We start from the raw sequence: 14,419 nt of genomic DNA, 5'->3' as shown, positions 1-14,419 counted from the left end.
GGGGGGGGGGGGGGGGGGGGGGGGGGGGGGGGGGGGGGGGGGCGCGACACTTTTCATATAAACACTTCATTATTTCAAATATGATAATAAATGTGCACACAGGACGGGTGGACATGCAGACCGGACATACAACACTTTTATTCCAAATATAAGAATATTCAGAATTGTATATAGCTCATGTAAACATCATATTCCGTTTGGATATTGGCTGATTGTAAACGGGAACATTAGTGGAACATGCATTTTCATAAGCCATGTAAAAATCTTATTAGGAATATTGTCTTTTTTGGAATAAGAGCAAAACCCGGACTACTCGTAGTCACCGAGTCTTGCTTGGTATTATGCAATATTTCCCTTTAATTATTCAAAGCTTTTAGAGCACCACAGAGGTGATTTTAACAGGTGGAAACTATAAAAAGGGGATGTTTGCTTTCACTTGCATTACACTGGAAAAGATCGGGTCATGAAAGCCCAGCTGACACACAGACACACCTTCTTCTGACAGCTAGAACCTGAGCTGCCTCTGCTATAATTGGCCATCATCTCTAGAGACGGAGTGTGAGTAAGCCCGTTTCAAACACCGTGGACTACAAATGTGCAGCGTTTTGAGAAGGATAAACACAAGACTGGATTTACCACTAACGACACCAGGAGGGACTCAGATACTCTACATGTCCTTCTGCATGTGCTGCCATCAATACAGCCAATCGAGTCTCAAGTGCTATTTCTGTCTCGGCAGTCAATACTTCAGGATAAGAGACGGTGGTGATACTGTGAGTAGAGCTGAGTATTAACACTACCTATGAGAGGAACATGTACATGTATATACAGTATACGGGATTAGGACCGAACAAAGTAGAGAAAAACACACAACAAATAATGGGAAAGATGAACCGAAGGAATTATTTTGGAGAAGAAAAGAAAGCGTTCTATAATACAGTGGTCATTTATATGGAAATGACTTGTAAGATTGGAAACAACTCAAGACGCCCATCAGAGATTTATGTGCTGCGTAAAATCCACTGAGTAATATTCACTTGACTCCCTGTGAAAGCCACACACAGAAGACGGCTCGCAGTGTGTTCTGAGACACAGTCACCGACTGTTTACAAGTCAATGTCTTTGTTGTAATTAAGCCACCATACACATAATAAGCCTGTTTTTGTTTATACAGCGTTCGTGTCGCCTCAGGTAGGTAACATCAAAGTGTGGTGCTGGTGTGAAGCATGAAGAGGTTCAAGCTCCACGAGAGGACCGAGCGTCAAGAGGATTCCCACCAAGCTCATTACGAAAGCACATCGAAAAAGCACATTGACTAACAAATCAAGTTTTGCAGAGACATACAGGACAAGTCGTATGTTTAAATACGGCTCTGGAAGAAAGTCACGATCACTTTGCCGAAGTTAAATGAAATATATCCCAAGATTCAAAGCAGCTGGGTGAAATGTGAGTCATCTCAAACGTCAGGATTTCTCCAGGAATGAACTTGATGGCCCATGTGAGGACAATTAAACATTTGCTTGGTCGCAGAGTGAAAAAGGACATTTACTCAACCCGAGCGCTATCTTAAGCTCCAGATGTGTTAATGTAGGAGTTTACCAGATGCTTGGGCAATGTATAAAAAAAACCATTTCCATACAACTAAGAAGCATTTCCCTTTATGCCTTCTCCCACAATGCCATGCATCATAATGCTCAACATGTATAAAAATAATTGGACTCTTCAGAGCCTCTTGAGTAAAGAGCGCAGTGACACACAAAAACGTGACTGCACACCACAGGGAGTGAGTTCCCTCATTACTATCTCCTCGTATTCACCTCAGCTCCTCAGACAGACGGGTAAAAAAAAAGGCTAACGTGACATAAAGAAGCTATGTAGGGGGATGACTCCGAACAAATATTCAGATTTAAAGTGAAATGAGTTCCCCTGAAGGAAACAAGACTGAAGCAGATTTTAACTGGAAGACACTGGGAAGATATTATTCTTGACACTATTGCCATAGGCCCAGCGTGTGTGCTGCTCTCTCTGCAGAGCTCTAATTGACAGACACAAGCTGAAGCTGCTTCACTTTGTCTCTCCGGTCTCTTCACACTAGAGCTGCTGAGCTGATGTTACATCGAGCTCAGGCTGAAGTGGATTAACTTTCTCACACCTCTCTCTCGTTCTGTGTGGCTACATTCAAAAATGGTCCGTGCAATAACTCGGCCAAATTATTTAAAAAACTGATCGAACGTTCTGTGAAGCACTTGTCCTTACAAGGTTGGTTTCTGTAGCAACATCCCCAGTACAGACCTAAAATGAAGTCATTACTTTCTCAAAAAAGATTTGTTTTGGCGCTTTCGACTTGTGTAGAATTTGACCCACATGAGCCTCGGCTGTTATCAGTGACTGTAAACCACGCTGCGTTATCTCCCGTCCTCTCCGGCAGACCGCAGTCTCCTCGATGTACTTTCACCGCCGCGCTTTATGAACGTGTTAACGACGCTGTAGCGACGAGAGAGACAGAGGGAGGCGTCTGTGGTTTATCCCAGAAGAGTACTGCAGCAGTGTCGAGGGCGGCGGACTCGTTTAACCTGGATGGATTTAACTGGATCCAATTAACTTGGATCTTGGTGGACCTGCTGGCCTGTGGGATCATCCCGAGACTGCAGGTCAAAGTGACCGAGTCCTGAAAGCACCAAAGAACTCAGCAAATGCCTCTTTCTATGCTTTTAAGCCGTCTGACAGTGTCGTGTTTGTGTGTTGAGTTAGAAGAGAAAAGCAGTTCATAAGCAGAGTGCATAAAACAGCATCAAAGATTCTTGGATTGAGTGATGAGGTCTGGCAGAGCTGAATTAGCCAGAAGAGGAAAAACCTTCACAATTCTGATACAGAATTTTTTTTTGATTAAGTACAAGGATAAAATTAAGAAATGTACTCATCTCTTACTCAAAATTCAGCAAAGCTAACAAACAACTAATTTCATCTTCCAGTCAACTTTTATTCGCTTTATCTACTACTTGAACTTTATCACATCAAACATTTATTCATCAGCAAAGACAAACAATCTAAGAATGAAGAATAAATCTAAAATCATCTTATCAATAATTCAGTTTGATACTTTGTGATACTTTACAGACACCATTTGGTCGTTTGGTAGAAAGAAATGACTGATGTCTCTAGTCATGGGCCGTTGAATCATCTCATAAGTAAACGTGGAATAGCTGATTGTTGACTGATCATTGATTAAAAAAAACAAGCTGCCTATGAGTAAACAAAGATGTGTCTGTGCAGTGACAGAGTTTAAATAAATCGGGTTTGTCACAAACTGACAACCTTAAAACAGATTCTTCTACAGCTCCACTCTTGGATATTATGGATTAAATCGATCCGGCCAAGGCCGTATGCATTATGCCTGTAAGAGTGAGAATCTGTGAGCTGCTATGCAAATATAATTCTGGGAGAAGGACTCGCAGTGAATAGTAACGGACAATGTACCTCTATAACTAAATGAAATAGTAGCACGGCTGTAATCACAAACCACTCGAGGAAAACTGTTCAATCTCTGGACTTTTATCTTCAAACACGATGGCGAGAGGCCAACATCCAGTCAGCAGTTCAACTCTGAGTGAGCTGCACAGAGTTGTCATTTGTTTTTTTGTTTTTGAGAAGGCCAGGTTTCACAGACAAAAAGGTTTGAAAAACATGCCAAATTTACATATTTCATCCCGGAGCTCTCTGCTCGTCATGTTGAGCACCAGAAATGTTTTCTACTGAAAATGTTTGAGCCGCGATCCCTGCTGCCTCAGATAGGAGGGCGTGTTGACGTGTTGTTGTGAATAACCAGATACAGAGGATCCTGGTTTCTCAAACAGCCCGACGCGACGACAGCAGGCGGTAACCTGCACGGTCTGTACACCGCACCAACACCAACACCAACACCAACAAACAGGAAGTTCAGGTGTTCTTGAGCAATGGCTGAAATTGATAAGCACTTCTCAACCTAAACTGCATGACGCCTCGCGTACGTTATCTCCAGGGTTCTTCGGTAAATAAAGTCCTGTCGAGTACAGAAAAGCTACAATTTGATCCGACGATGCATTTCAATCTAATTCATACCTGCCAACTCACATTAAAGTGGCAATAGTGTCAAAATCTTTACAGCCCCAGATGAACCATAATTATGTGCCCTTCACTTCTGCACAGTTCAAAAACAAAACCACAGGAAGTGCGCCACTTAGAAGCCAGTTTTCAAGTTTTCTTTTGACATTGTTAAGCCATCTGTAGTGCTAACAGGCAAATCAAATGATTAGAATATACATTATTTTATTTATTTTTTACATGTTTTGATTAAAAATGATTATTGCCATTATTAGCACTAATTACAGATCACAATCTGCTTAGATCTAGTGTTAGTAATGCAACTATACTTACTGAATAGAGCTCAAACAGATAATGTAAGTCAATGCAACCTCTGTGGACATTAGCCGTTAGCTCCGTTATTAGCAGGACTGTGCTAGCAGCATGCAAGGGAATCAATTAGTTTCAAAGTGTCTGATAAAGTAAGCCGTACCAAATGTTATTCAGGTTATTGTGCCAAAGATTCGGGTAATTTTATACCCTGCAGTCGGGAAATTTTTTTATTGATTAGTTGATCGTCAGACAATTAATTGGCAACCATTTTGGTAACTGTTTTTACGCAAATATGTCATAAATTCCAACTTCTCAATTGTGACAATGTGCTGTTTTCTTTGTCTCATATGATGGTAAACTGCATATATTTGGGCTTTGGACTGTTGTCAAAAGCAATTTAAAGCTGCAGCAGATGCCGTATTGATATACTATCACCATGAAGCTAATATGAGTCGATTATTAACACATGCAACAGATATGGAGCAACATTAGCGTTCATATTATCTGAGGAATGCAACATTCACTCTGTTTTGGTCTCCATCTCCTGAGGAACATATCTGGCTCTAACTGCTAAAGGCTCCACTATGACAGCAGCTTATAGCACTTTAAACATGTCATCTTGGACTTTTAGAAGTTGTGATTAAAGTGTTTCTTGTCTTTAACATCTTGTAGACCAAGCCATGAATTGAGAAAGTAATCAGCAGACAATTAAAACAATCACTTTGCAGTTCTAGTGAGCAAAGAAGTTATTTTGATCTGTGATGAACTGAGGTGTGAGGAAAAAGCTTCCTGACTTAAAGTCTTACGGTATTTCACAAGACTCTAAACTACGACAAAGAAAGAGAACCAGCGACCTCTCAAACCTCTCTACACAATGAAGGCCAACCAGAGCCTGACTTGTGAGCTTGAACCACAATCGGTCCCTCTGGGCCGCGGCTACGAGCTGCACCACCAAGACAATAATTGCACTTCATCATGCTGCCATCCTCCATCCACACGGAGACCAAAGAACCTCGGCCTCACAATAATGTGGAGCAGCCTTGAGGCCGACTGCGGCCGTCTGGTTTAACCAGATTATGATTATGTCACACGGGAGATTACCCATCCGACACAGAGAGTGTGACACATAGTCATGTTCCTCTACACACACACACACAGCCATCTGTTATTATCACAAACTACTGTATGCTCAAACTCTGCAGCACACAAAGCCTGATCGTAGCATAGAGGAGAGGGAGGGGGGGATGCTGTGTGAGCTGCACAAACTGATAAGATCTGTGTTGAAAAATAGATTCCCCCTCCTCACCTCCTGAGCACTACCTGTGTGAATAAAAGACAATTAGACTGCGAGAGAAAAAAGGGCAACGCATAAAAAAGAGACAGCGGCGAACTAACAATGTTCCTCTCTCCTCTCTGTGCAATGGCTGCCTGCTCGGCTGCAAAATGGAGCCGCAAGAAGGTGGTGGCGGTGGTGATGGTGATATGGAGGGGGGGGTTAATGGGAAGAGGGGTAAGGAGAGGGGTAAAGCGGGGGAGAAAGTGTGACAGCAGCACAGAGGGGGGGAGCAGCAGGAGAAGGAGAAAGAAAAAGGGACTCATTTGTTTGGCTCCCTCTCTCACCTTGGCCCACATTTTCAGTCTGCCTCATATTCACTTCTAATAGAGGGGGAGAAGGGTGGGGGGAGAAAGGGGGGGGGGGGGGGGGGGGGGGGGGAGGGACACACACTCATAAACGCAGACCCAGAGGCTGTTACTCCTAACACCCATTATTACTTCCTAATGGTCTAGCGGCATGTCAAAGATGTTCACGAGAGAAGCCTGCTAATCGGAGCCGGCAGATGTCAAAGCAAAAAAACACACAGTGTTGTTCTGAAGCAATAATCTACAGAGAGTGAGCTCTGACTGCTTCAAGGAGCTGGTGGATGTATGTATGTAAATCCCAGCCAGGTGTCAAGACACAAATGGCAACAACACCTCACAAAAACACAGCAGCAAACTGCTGGATTCAGTCATAAATATACAACGCGTATGGTTTATTTGATGTGATAGTAAACTGAATATCTTTGGTGTTGTACCGTTTTGCATTTTGCATCATAGTCGAGGCTACACGCTCCATCATTCACAAGAAAATTGATAATAACCTGATAATAAACTGGCAAAAAGCAAAACAATCTTCCAGTTTTTATCATTTGCGGTTCATGAATGTCTTTACCTCTCACTAAATCAAATCAATAAAATCCCAATAGTAGTGTATGCTGTTGATGAGGAATCACATTAGTCCATCAGCCACTATGTCCATGGTGTTCACACAAGGATGGTCTAACCTTGACTACAACGGTCTAAAGTCTGAGGAAGGTTTGTCTGCTGGACTGGATAATGCTGCCAGGATAATATGCAGTCAGTGGGGAATAAGGAAAGAGGTTTATGGGTAAATAATCTGTTGGAGTCCGCCAGTGCAGGCAGGGAAACCCCTTAATCCCCTCCACACGGGCCCAAAGAGCAGATGGGGTATGAGCGATACAAAGAAATGATGTCTCAAGGCGGCGTAGTGAACAAATCTAGCTGCATCTCCACTTACAGGAGACCTCAATGTGAAACCCATGGAAACACGTACACTCTATGATACAGTCCCAGCATCCACTTTCTACTCATGAGGCCTTTTTCCAGACCTCCACTGTTATACAGAGACTATTGTATGAGTCTATCAGTTTGTTGGTAAAAGGTTTGTTTCTAAAAACAAATAAATATTTGGCACATTTGCAGTTTCTAAATCAGGAAGCACCGTCTAGTAGCTCACTTTGCTGAAATGTTTTGTATTTTTTTTAAATTTTGCGACCACTTCACTTCCACTCTGTGCGGCGGTAGAATTAACTTGGCACGTGCCGGCGAATCAATATTAAGTCAAGAGTACAAATAACACGGACCGCCGAGACACACGCTGCCACGGCCCGATGTGGAGGAGGAGGTGTTTGCTGCCGCTTGAAGGTCGGTTAACCTCGCATGTGTAAATGACACTGAAAAGGATTTTGCAGGTTGCCAAATTTAGATGTGGCTGCTATGAATGTACGCAAATCGTAAAATAACGAGTGAAAAGCCTTAATTTTCTTATCCCCCAGACGTCAACCCTTTGAGAGTCTACAAGCAGGATATCAACTGGAGGCTACTCTTTAATGCCTCCAAAAAAGACCCATAATGCATCATAACCTCTCTTTTACATTCATAAAAAGACAAGACTGCACTCCTCGAGGAGACAGATATACAGTCCACATCTCAAACGATGTCTATGCTAATCCAGGACTTTCCCTTCACGGCCTTACTGTTGGCCAAAAGAAATTCTTTCCATCCAGGAATCAGGAAGCTGAAGGAATGAACAGTATTTGTTGAGTGTTTAGTCTCCGAGCCACAGGACTCGAAAGCAGCTGAAAGTGTCGATCTCTTCACGTGGAAAATTAAAAGCTACCCGTTTAGCCTCGCTTTGGATTAAAATGTTTTGTAGCCATTATTTATTTTATTTTATTACTCATGTTTGTATTCCCTGCCATTTCTTGTATTTGCTACTGTCTTATGTTATGTTATTATCTCATTTTATCATTTCTATTTCTTGTGTGCATTAATCTCAAATAACTTTACATGTCTACTGTACTTTATAAGCTACATAAACATGTCATAAGGGGTTTACAGCACACTTTAATGCAGTTGTATTCAGATAGGACATGTTTAACGCATCTATTTATGTATTCATCAGCAACTCTAACTTCTCCTATGGTGACATTTCCTTTACAACTGTGTTTAATTGGCTTTCATTATTTGTTGATACACCAGCATCCACTTATGGATGCCTCCCAGGAGGAGTTATAGTTGTTAACAAAGACATTATTAAACACTTAAAATAAAGGTTTGTACAGAGCGTGTACTTCACACAAAGGCTCACTGCTCACGCCACCTCAGACTCTCTGTGCGAGTGAAGCCCCAGTGGCAGTCTTTTCTCTGAGCCGTCTGTCTAGAGTTTAATAAGGTGTTCCACTCTACAAAGCTCCACTTTACAGCGCCGAGGTAAAAGAATAACGAGCTGCTGTCAGTGTGAACGCTTCCTCACTGTCCTCGCAGCCAAACAAAGACATCCATCAGAAAACATCCTGTCCATTTTCAACGAACGCCAAAATACACAGTTTTCAATCATTTGGCTATCCATTTTGTAAATTATTTTTGTAGAATACCGGCTGTTTAATTCCAACTGTTTTCATGTAAAACACTTCCAGAAATAGCATCACATTTGTGATGCAAGTGGGCTAATTAAAGCAGTGTTTTCATGAAAAGTGCCGCTGCTTTGGATGTTTTTAAGAGATGAAAACAATGTTTCACTTACTGCCAGTGAGAGGAACTTGTTTTATGGTTGCAGTCGACAAGGTGAATAGACTAATTAACACATTATCACAAATCACCTCTGTATTACAGTTATTACCTTGTATATTTTGGATTTACATCCCATGTACGTATTAACATACGTACATGTTCTATGATACATAAAAATGCTTTTTAGTTTGTGCCTAATTTGGTTTCCCCAGAAAATGTTAAATTACTGGTTTTTAAATTTCTTAAAAGAACTTGTAATTTCTCTCTAATGGAAAAATCAAGAATCTATGAATATGCAAAAAACAAAAGAAAAAAACTACTAGACTTTGCGTAGACAAAAAACAATGTAAAAACGCTATTTTTTATATATTTAGGTTATTAGGCTACATTCACGCAAGCATCTGGCATTGCGGCAAAAACGTCAGTCCTTCCATTCATTTGTATGTGTGTCAGTGAGGATGCAGCCTTAAGGCCTTTACACATTTGGGGTGTGACCAATACATAACTGTGTGAATTACTCAGCCACAGATATTTGGCATCAAAACTATTCATACCAGCAGCAATAAGAATTTTGCGATGGTTGCAGCATTTTTTCAATAACAGGTTGACCCAGAGCAGCATCTGGCAGCGGTAAATTGCTGTAAGCTATTTCATCGAGTGTCCTTTTTTATTTTAGCAAAATGCTAAGTGAATTTGAGTTCCCCAAATATTCCCCCAGCATCCAAGAGAACAGACGGGACATTTTCTGATACGCATATGCTGTTAAATGTGCTGCAGCTGAGCAGCTAATTAGCTATGTAGCCTTTCATGACACCAAAACATTATAAAATATAAATGTCTTTGCTTTGAACACGGGAAAAAGGGGGTTTACAGAGCAGATATGTGTGCTGAAGCAGACAAAAAGACATTTCATTTCAGTTGGACTTTAAAGTCTTACTTTCCACGTCTGTTCAGCGAGATCAGGGTAAACTTGCTAAACACACATTTTCAAGGCCAGAGGAGTCCGGTCAGCCACAGTGGGGGTTTAAAAAAACACAACAACTACAAACAGACTGGATTAGTATTTCAAGTTTGCAGCGTTATAAACGTAGTAGAGCTGGACATAAGACTCATAATTGCAGTGTGTTGTTTTTAAATGTAGGCAGTGGGCTGAAAAAGAAGTGTCTGTATGTCGGAAAGTAAAGCCTCGGTATTGTTTTTACAGTCTTGACTAAAACAACTCTGCCAGTCGGTGACTTGGCTGCATCAGCAAACAGGTAAAAGCAGCTGTCTCAGAACCCAGTGAGCCGTGTAGGAACACCACGGAGAGAGATAACAAACCTCCACAACAAAACACACACCACATGACGCACCTCTAGTCTCATCACGGCTCATTACTTCAACAAAATTTATTGAAGGTTGTCACCACGTTATGTCGCCCATCATTACAGCAACTCCTCTGTCACTATGTTATCTGACAACAATTTCTACTTCCCAGACCAGCCTTGCGATTTCCAACTGACTCTGCTTAGTCATATTTTTGTTTTGCATTATAACCCCGCTGGTGGTTTTAGCCGTGTGGTGAAGGATGAGCCCCACCCGTGTGTAGAGCACATCCCAGCATGCATTAGCACTCACAGTACGAGCTCTTGTGTTGTGCCAGGAAATCTCTGTGATCGCTTCTGATACGCGTGTTCAACATCTACATCAGTGCACACGCCGTTTGTTTATGCTGCTACCCTGACAACTTCTGTTGTGTATTGTGTGTGAACAATTAATGGCATTGTATATTACAAAACAGTGACAATACTGCAGCAAATCATATCCCCATATGTGCACTTCTCATAGTTAATGAAAGTTATCCACGAGCAGCAGATCTTCACACTTTGGCTTCTAAACGATCAATATCTAACTTAATGGTGCCTGAGTTATCTGTGTAAGAGTAATGGATTTAAAAAGGTGAGAATCATTGGGTGACGTCGGTCTAATGCCTGTGTAATGAGGCTGCGATGAAATAATATTGCGGGCGTGTTGTCAATTAATCTGCAAGTAACACCATGAAACTGTGAAGAGAAGAGTTGTGTCAACATGTTCATTTGTCCTGCTTTTAAAATGTGCAGTTTTCAATGATTTCATTGCATATAATGTTTCCAATACAATGTTGTGCATGTGTGTTTATTTGGCCTACGATGCTGCTTCTTTATTGGCGCACAGACTCAAAACAAAAAACTACTGCTGGACCTCATCTCAACGGTCAACACTCCAGTAAACAAGTTCAGCTTCACAGCAATCTCAGTCCCGACCTCACCCAACTTGCCCTCCACAAAACAAAAGATCTGACACCAGCAATGCAACTAATTATACAAGAGGAAACCACATCACAAGGAAAGCCTTAAATCAGGTTTCTGCCGAGGGTGACAACTCTTATTTTAGAAAGCAGGTGTGTTTGCATATCGACATGAGCAGCTTTCCAGAAGTTTGTGTAATGTTATTCTATACCATCGTACCTATAAATTACAGAGACTGCTGAGATTGCTGGTCTGTCAAAATACTCAAATTACTCATGAACATATTTATGAAAAAGTGCTGCTCTTGTGATTGAATATATGACAGAAATGAAAACAGATGTTTTTTTCTTTGACATTCCTCTGACTGTGCTGGAAACCTGGACGACAATGGGAATAAGATCTACGGTTCTTTCTAAAGCCAACATCTTGAATTGAGGTCGCCGTGTAATCGGCTCTGGCCAAATATGTCAAGCACTCGACATAATCTCCTCGCTTACATTACATTACAGTCATTTAGCAGACGCTTTTATCCAAAGCGACTTACAATTCAGATTCTATCACATTTCTATACACAACAACTACAGCAGGCACAACTACGGGAGCAATTTTTGGGGTTAAGTGTCTTGCTCAAGGACACATTGACATGCGACTAGCAAAGCCGGAGCCGGGGATTGAACTGCCGACCCTCTGATTGAAAGACGGCCCTGCTATCCACTTAGCCACAGTCGCCCACTGAGCTGTAGCATTAAAAGCATACGGGTCGAACACAAAGCTTAGTAACTGTTGTAAGGCACAACTCATTGATTCATTGTCTTAAACAATACTATTTATACATTTATGTGTGAAATAAGTACGACATTAAGACAATATCTGGCTTTCAGTAGGGTTAGTACAGTGTTTTTTCTTTGCAACATATGGACAACCATTTGCTATTAACAGAAGACTGCTGAATACAGTTATCCTCAAAACACGTACCCATTAGATGTATTTTGCTGCCCATTATTAGCTTTAAAATGACCACAGTATATGTGCCACTAATCGGAACCATTATGTGATTCTCAGTCCTTTATAGGCGTATTAAGGGAAGAGCCGGGGCAAAGAGCCAAGCGATTCAAGGGACAGAGGAAGGAGGAGGGATTATTCAACATTTCTGTTAACCCTCAATGTTATCTAAAGGTTCATGCCACGACATATTCCTCACATCAGACACCTTTGAAAAGAAATGCCACCATATGGCCGACTCCCAAGGCAAGGACGGCTGACGGACGGTATGACTGAATATTTAAAACGCTGTGGTTTTCTTCTTCAAGGATGAAGCCATTCGTAACGTCCAAATAGTTATCTCGTCAATACGAGCCAGAGCACTTTGGTTCTGCATCAGACCAACTCCATACGTTCCTATCAACGTAGCTATATGTGGGAGCCAAACACACTGTGTGTGTTCTTCAATGGTGGATGTCTGTAATATAACAAAACATGAAGTCTGTTGACTCTGAACGACAGATCTCAAATGACATGATGCGCATCACACCAAGGGATTCTGGTGATACAGTGAAACAGCTCTCCAGAGTATCTTCAGTTAACCGGTGTTGTACTTATCTGGGGAGGTCTACTCTGATATTTCCCAAACAGAACTGCATTTTAATCTAAACATCTGATCAAGAAAGGCCGCCCCAAATAAATGTCATGTGTGGGAAGACTGGTTGAAAGTTAGCAATAAAACAGGAGCTGTTGTGTTATTCGTAACAAAAAGTAGTTTCCCTGCTGCACAGGACGGAGTGTAAGAGGAAGTTTAAAAATAAACTCAAAATCACTTCAACTTATTAACTGGGCTGGAGCCACTTGTAAGACTCAATATAAATATACAATATAAATGTGCCAATCATCAAAGAGCCATACTGTTTGTATCATAGTATCTGTCCCTTTGCCTCCAACATCTCTGGGTGTATTAACTATTTTGGCCAATATTGCTAATGAATGAGCATGACGGTTTATGGAAATACCAAATGTGTATATGATAAGTTTCATTAAGTATTCAATTTGTCTGCTGGTTTAGCAAAAAATTGATTAATTTCTGCATATTTCATCAGTTAAAAGTATCTCAATTGATGGTGCAAAATAATTTCTATGTGATGTATAAAATGAGATATACAATGACATACACCACTATATTATTAAACTCTGCTAACTGCTTATCCCTCACAGTTTACAAAGATGCAACATTTTACCTGTGCTTTCAGAATATGGTTGCTAAATCAAAAAATGTGTTAATTAAAATGTTTGAAATACAGATTACACTTTTGGCTATTTGTCAAAAGCTCCACAGGAATAAAACTACATCTAAAGAGCTGATCATACATATTCATCAACACATGCTAAATGCAATTCTCACAATGTTTTTTTAATTGCATTGCTTAACTTCTGCAAAAAGAGAAAAATATGGCATATTGTGCAGTTAGGGGCGGAAACACACTGCGTGATAATGGAAGATAAGTTGGGCTGCATATAGCAATCCATGACAGCCTGCATGAAAAGAAATCACATGGCAGACCGTAAACAAAGCAGTTATGCAACACCCTGACCCACGATCAACTATCCCCAACCAGCGTGCACAGGGCAGCCGTACATAGGTCAGTGTGAGAGGGGAGGTGCAGAGCTGCTGCTGCTGGAGCCCATCCCCCCTGATGTGACTCATGTTTCCCCGCTCAGTGTTGCCTGCTTCCCGCACAGAAGGGGGGCGGGAAAGGGGGAAAAGAAGCGCCATAATAACGTTATTCAACATGCACGGAGTCCATAAAAAGCATCTGCGTGCTGTCAGTCGCTAAAAAAAAAAAAAAAAAAAAAGCAACACGTTCATTATAGCCGTGTGTGTCAACACTACTCTGAAAACTTGAAGGCAAAAAAGTAGCTAATAGGGACATGTCTTCTCATTGTACATATCTTTGAGTGTGCAAAAAAACAAATTGATGAACTGCTGAAAGGGTTCATGACAAAAGTCAACAACGTGGCAATTTTTTTTTTTTTTTTTGCGTTGATGACAAATGTAAGCAGAGCGATGCTGTAACGTGCGGTCATAACACGGCTGTGCAAACCAGAGGATGTGATGCTCCGATATCCTCGCCTTGCAAAAGAGCAAGAAAACACGTCACACCGCATGGCTCTTTATTTGTTGACAAGCCAAACTCAAGAGCCGGGTGGACATTTGGGGGGCGCTTGCGACAACCACTTGCCCCCCTCCCCCTCCTCTAAGCAAGTTGTCTTGCCCGAAATTTTGGGTGATAGCTTCGCAAAGCTAATGGCTCCGCTAGGCTACAGTGTAACTGAGGAAGAGAGAGAAAGCACATTCACCCTCTCCCGTTAGCCGCTAACGCCCATCCCCCAACCAACCAGCCTTCACTGTCTCTGTC

At 41.5% G+C, this 14,419-nt stretch overlaps 1 protein-coding gene across 1 annotated transcript in view; it reads right to left on the bottom strand.

The window, feature by feature from the left end:
• Window positions 1-14,419, bottom strand: part of stag1a (STAG1 cohesin complex component a) — a 34,325-nt gene that overhangs the window by 19,705 nt on the left and 201 nt on the right. The gene's annotated exons all lie outside the window — the stretch shown is intronic.

Source organism: Anarrhichthys ocellatus, unplaced genomic scaffold (genome assembly GCF_004355925.1).
Source record: "Anarrhichthys ocellatus isolate YVR2014 unplaced genomic scaffold, GSC_Weel_1.0 scaffold7, whole genome shotgun sequence".
Classification (NCBI taxonomy): Eukaryota; Metazoa; Chordata; class Actinopteri; order Perciformes; family Anarhichadidae; genus Anarrhichthys; species Anarrhichthys ocellatus.
This window is presented reverse-complemented; position numbering and strand designations above follow the sequence as displayed.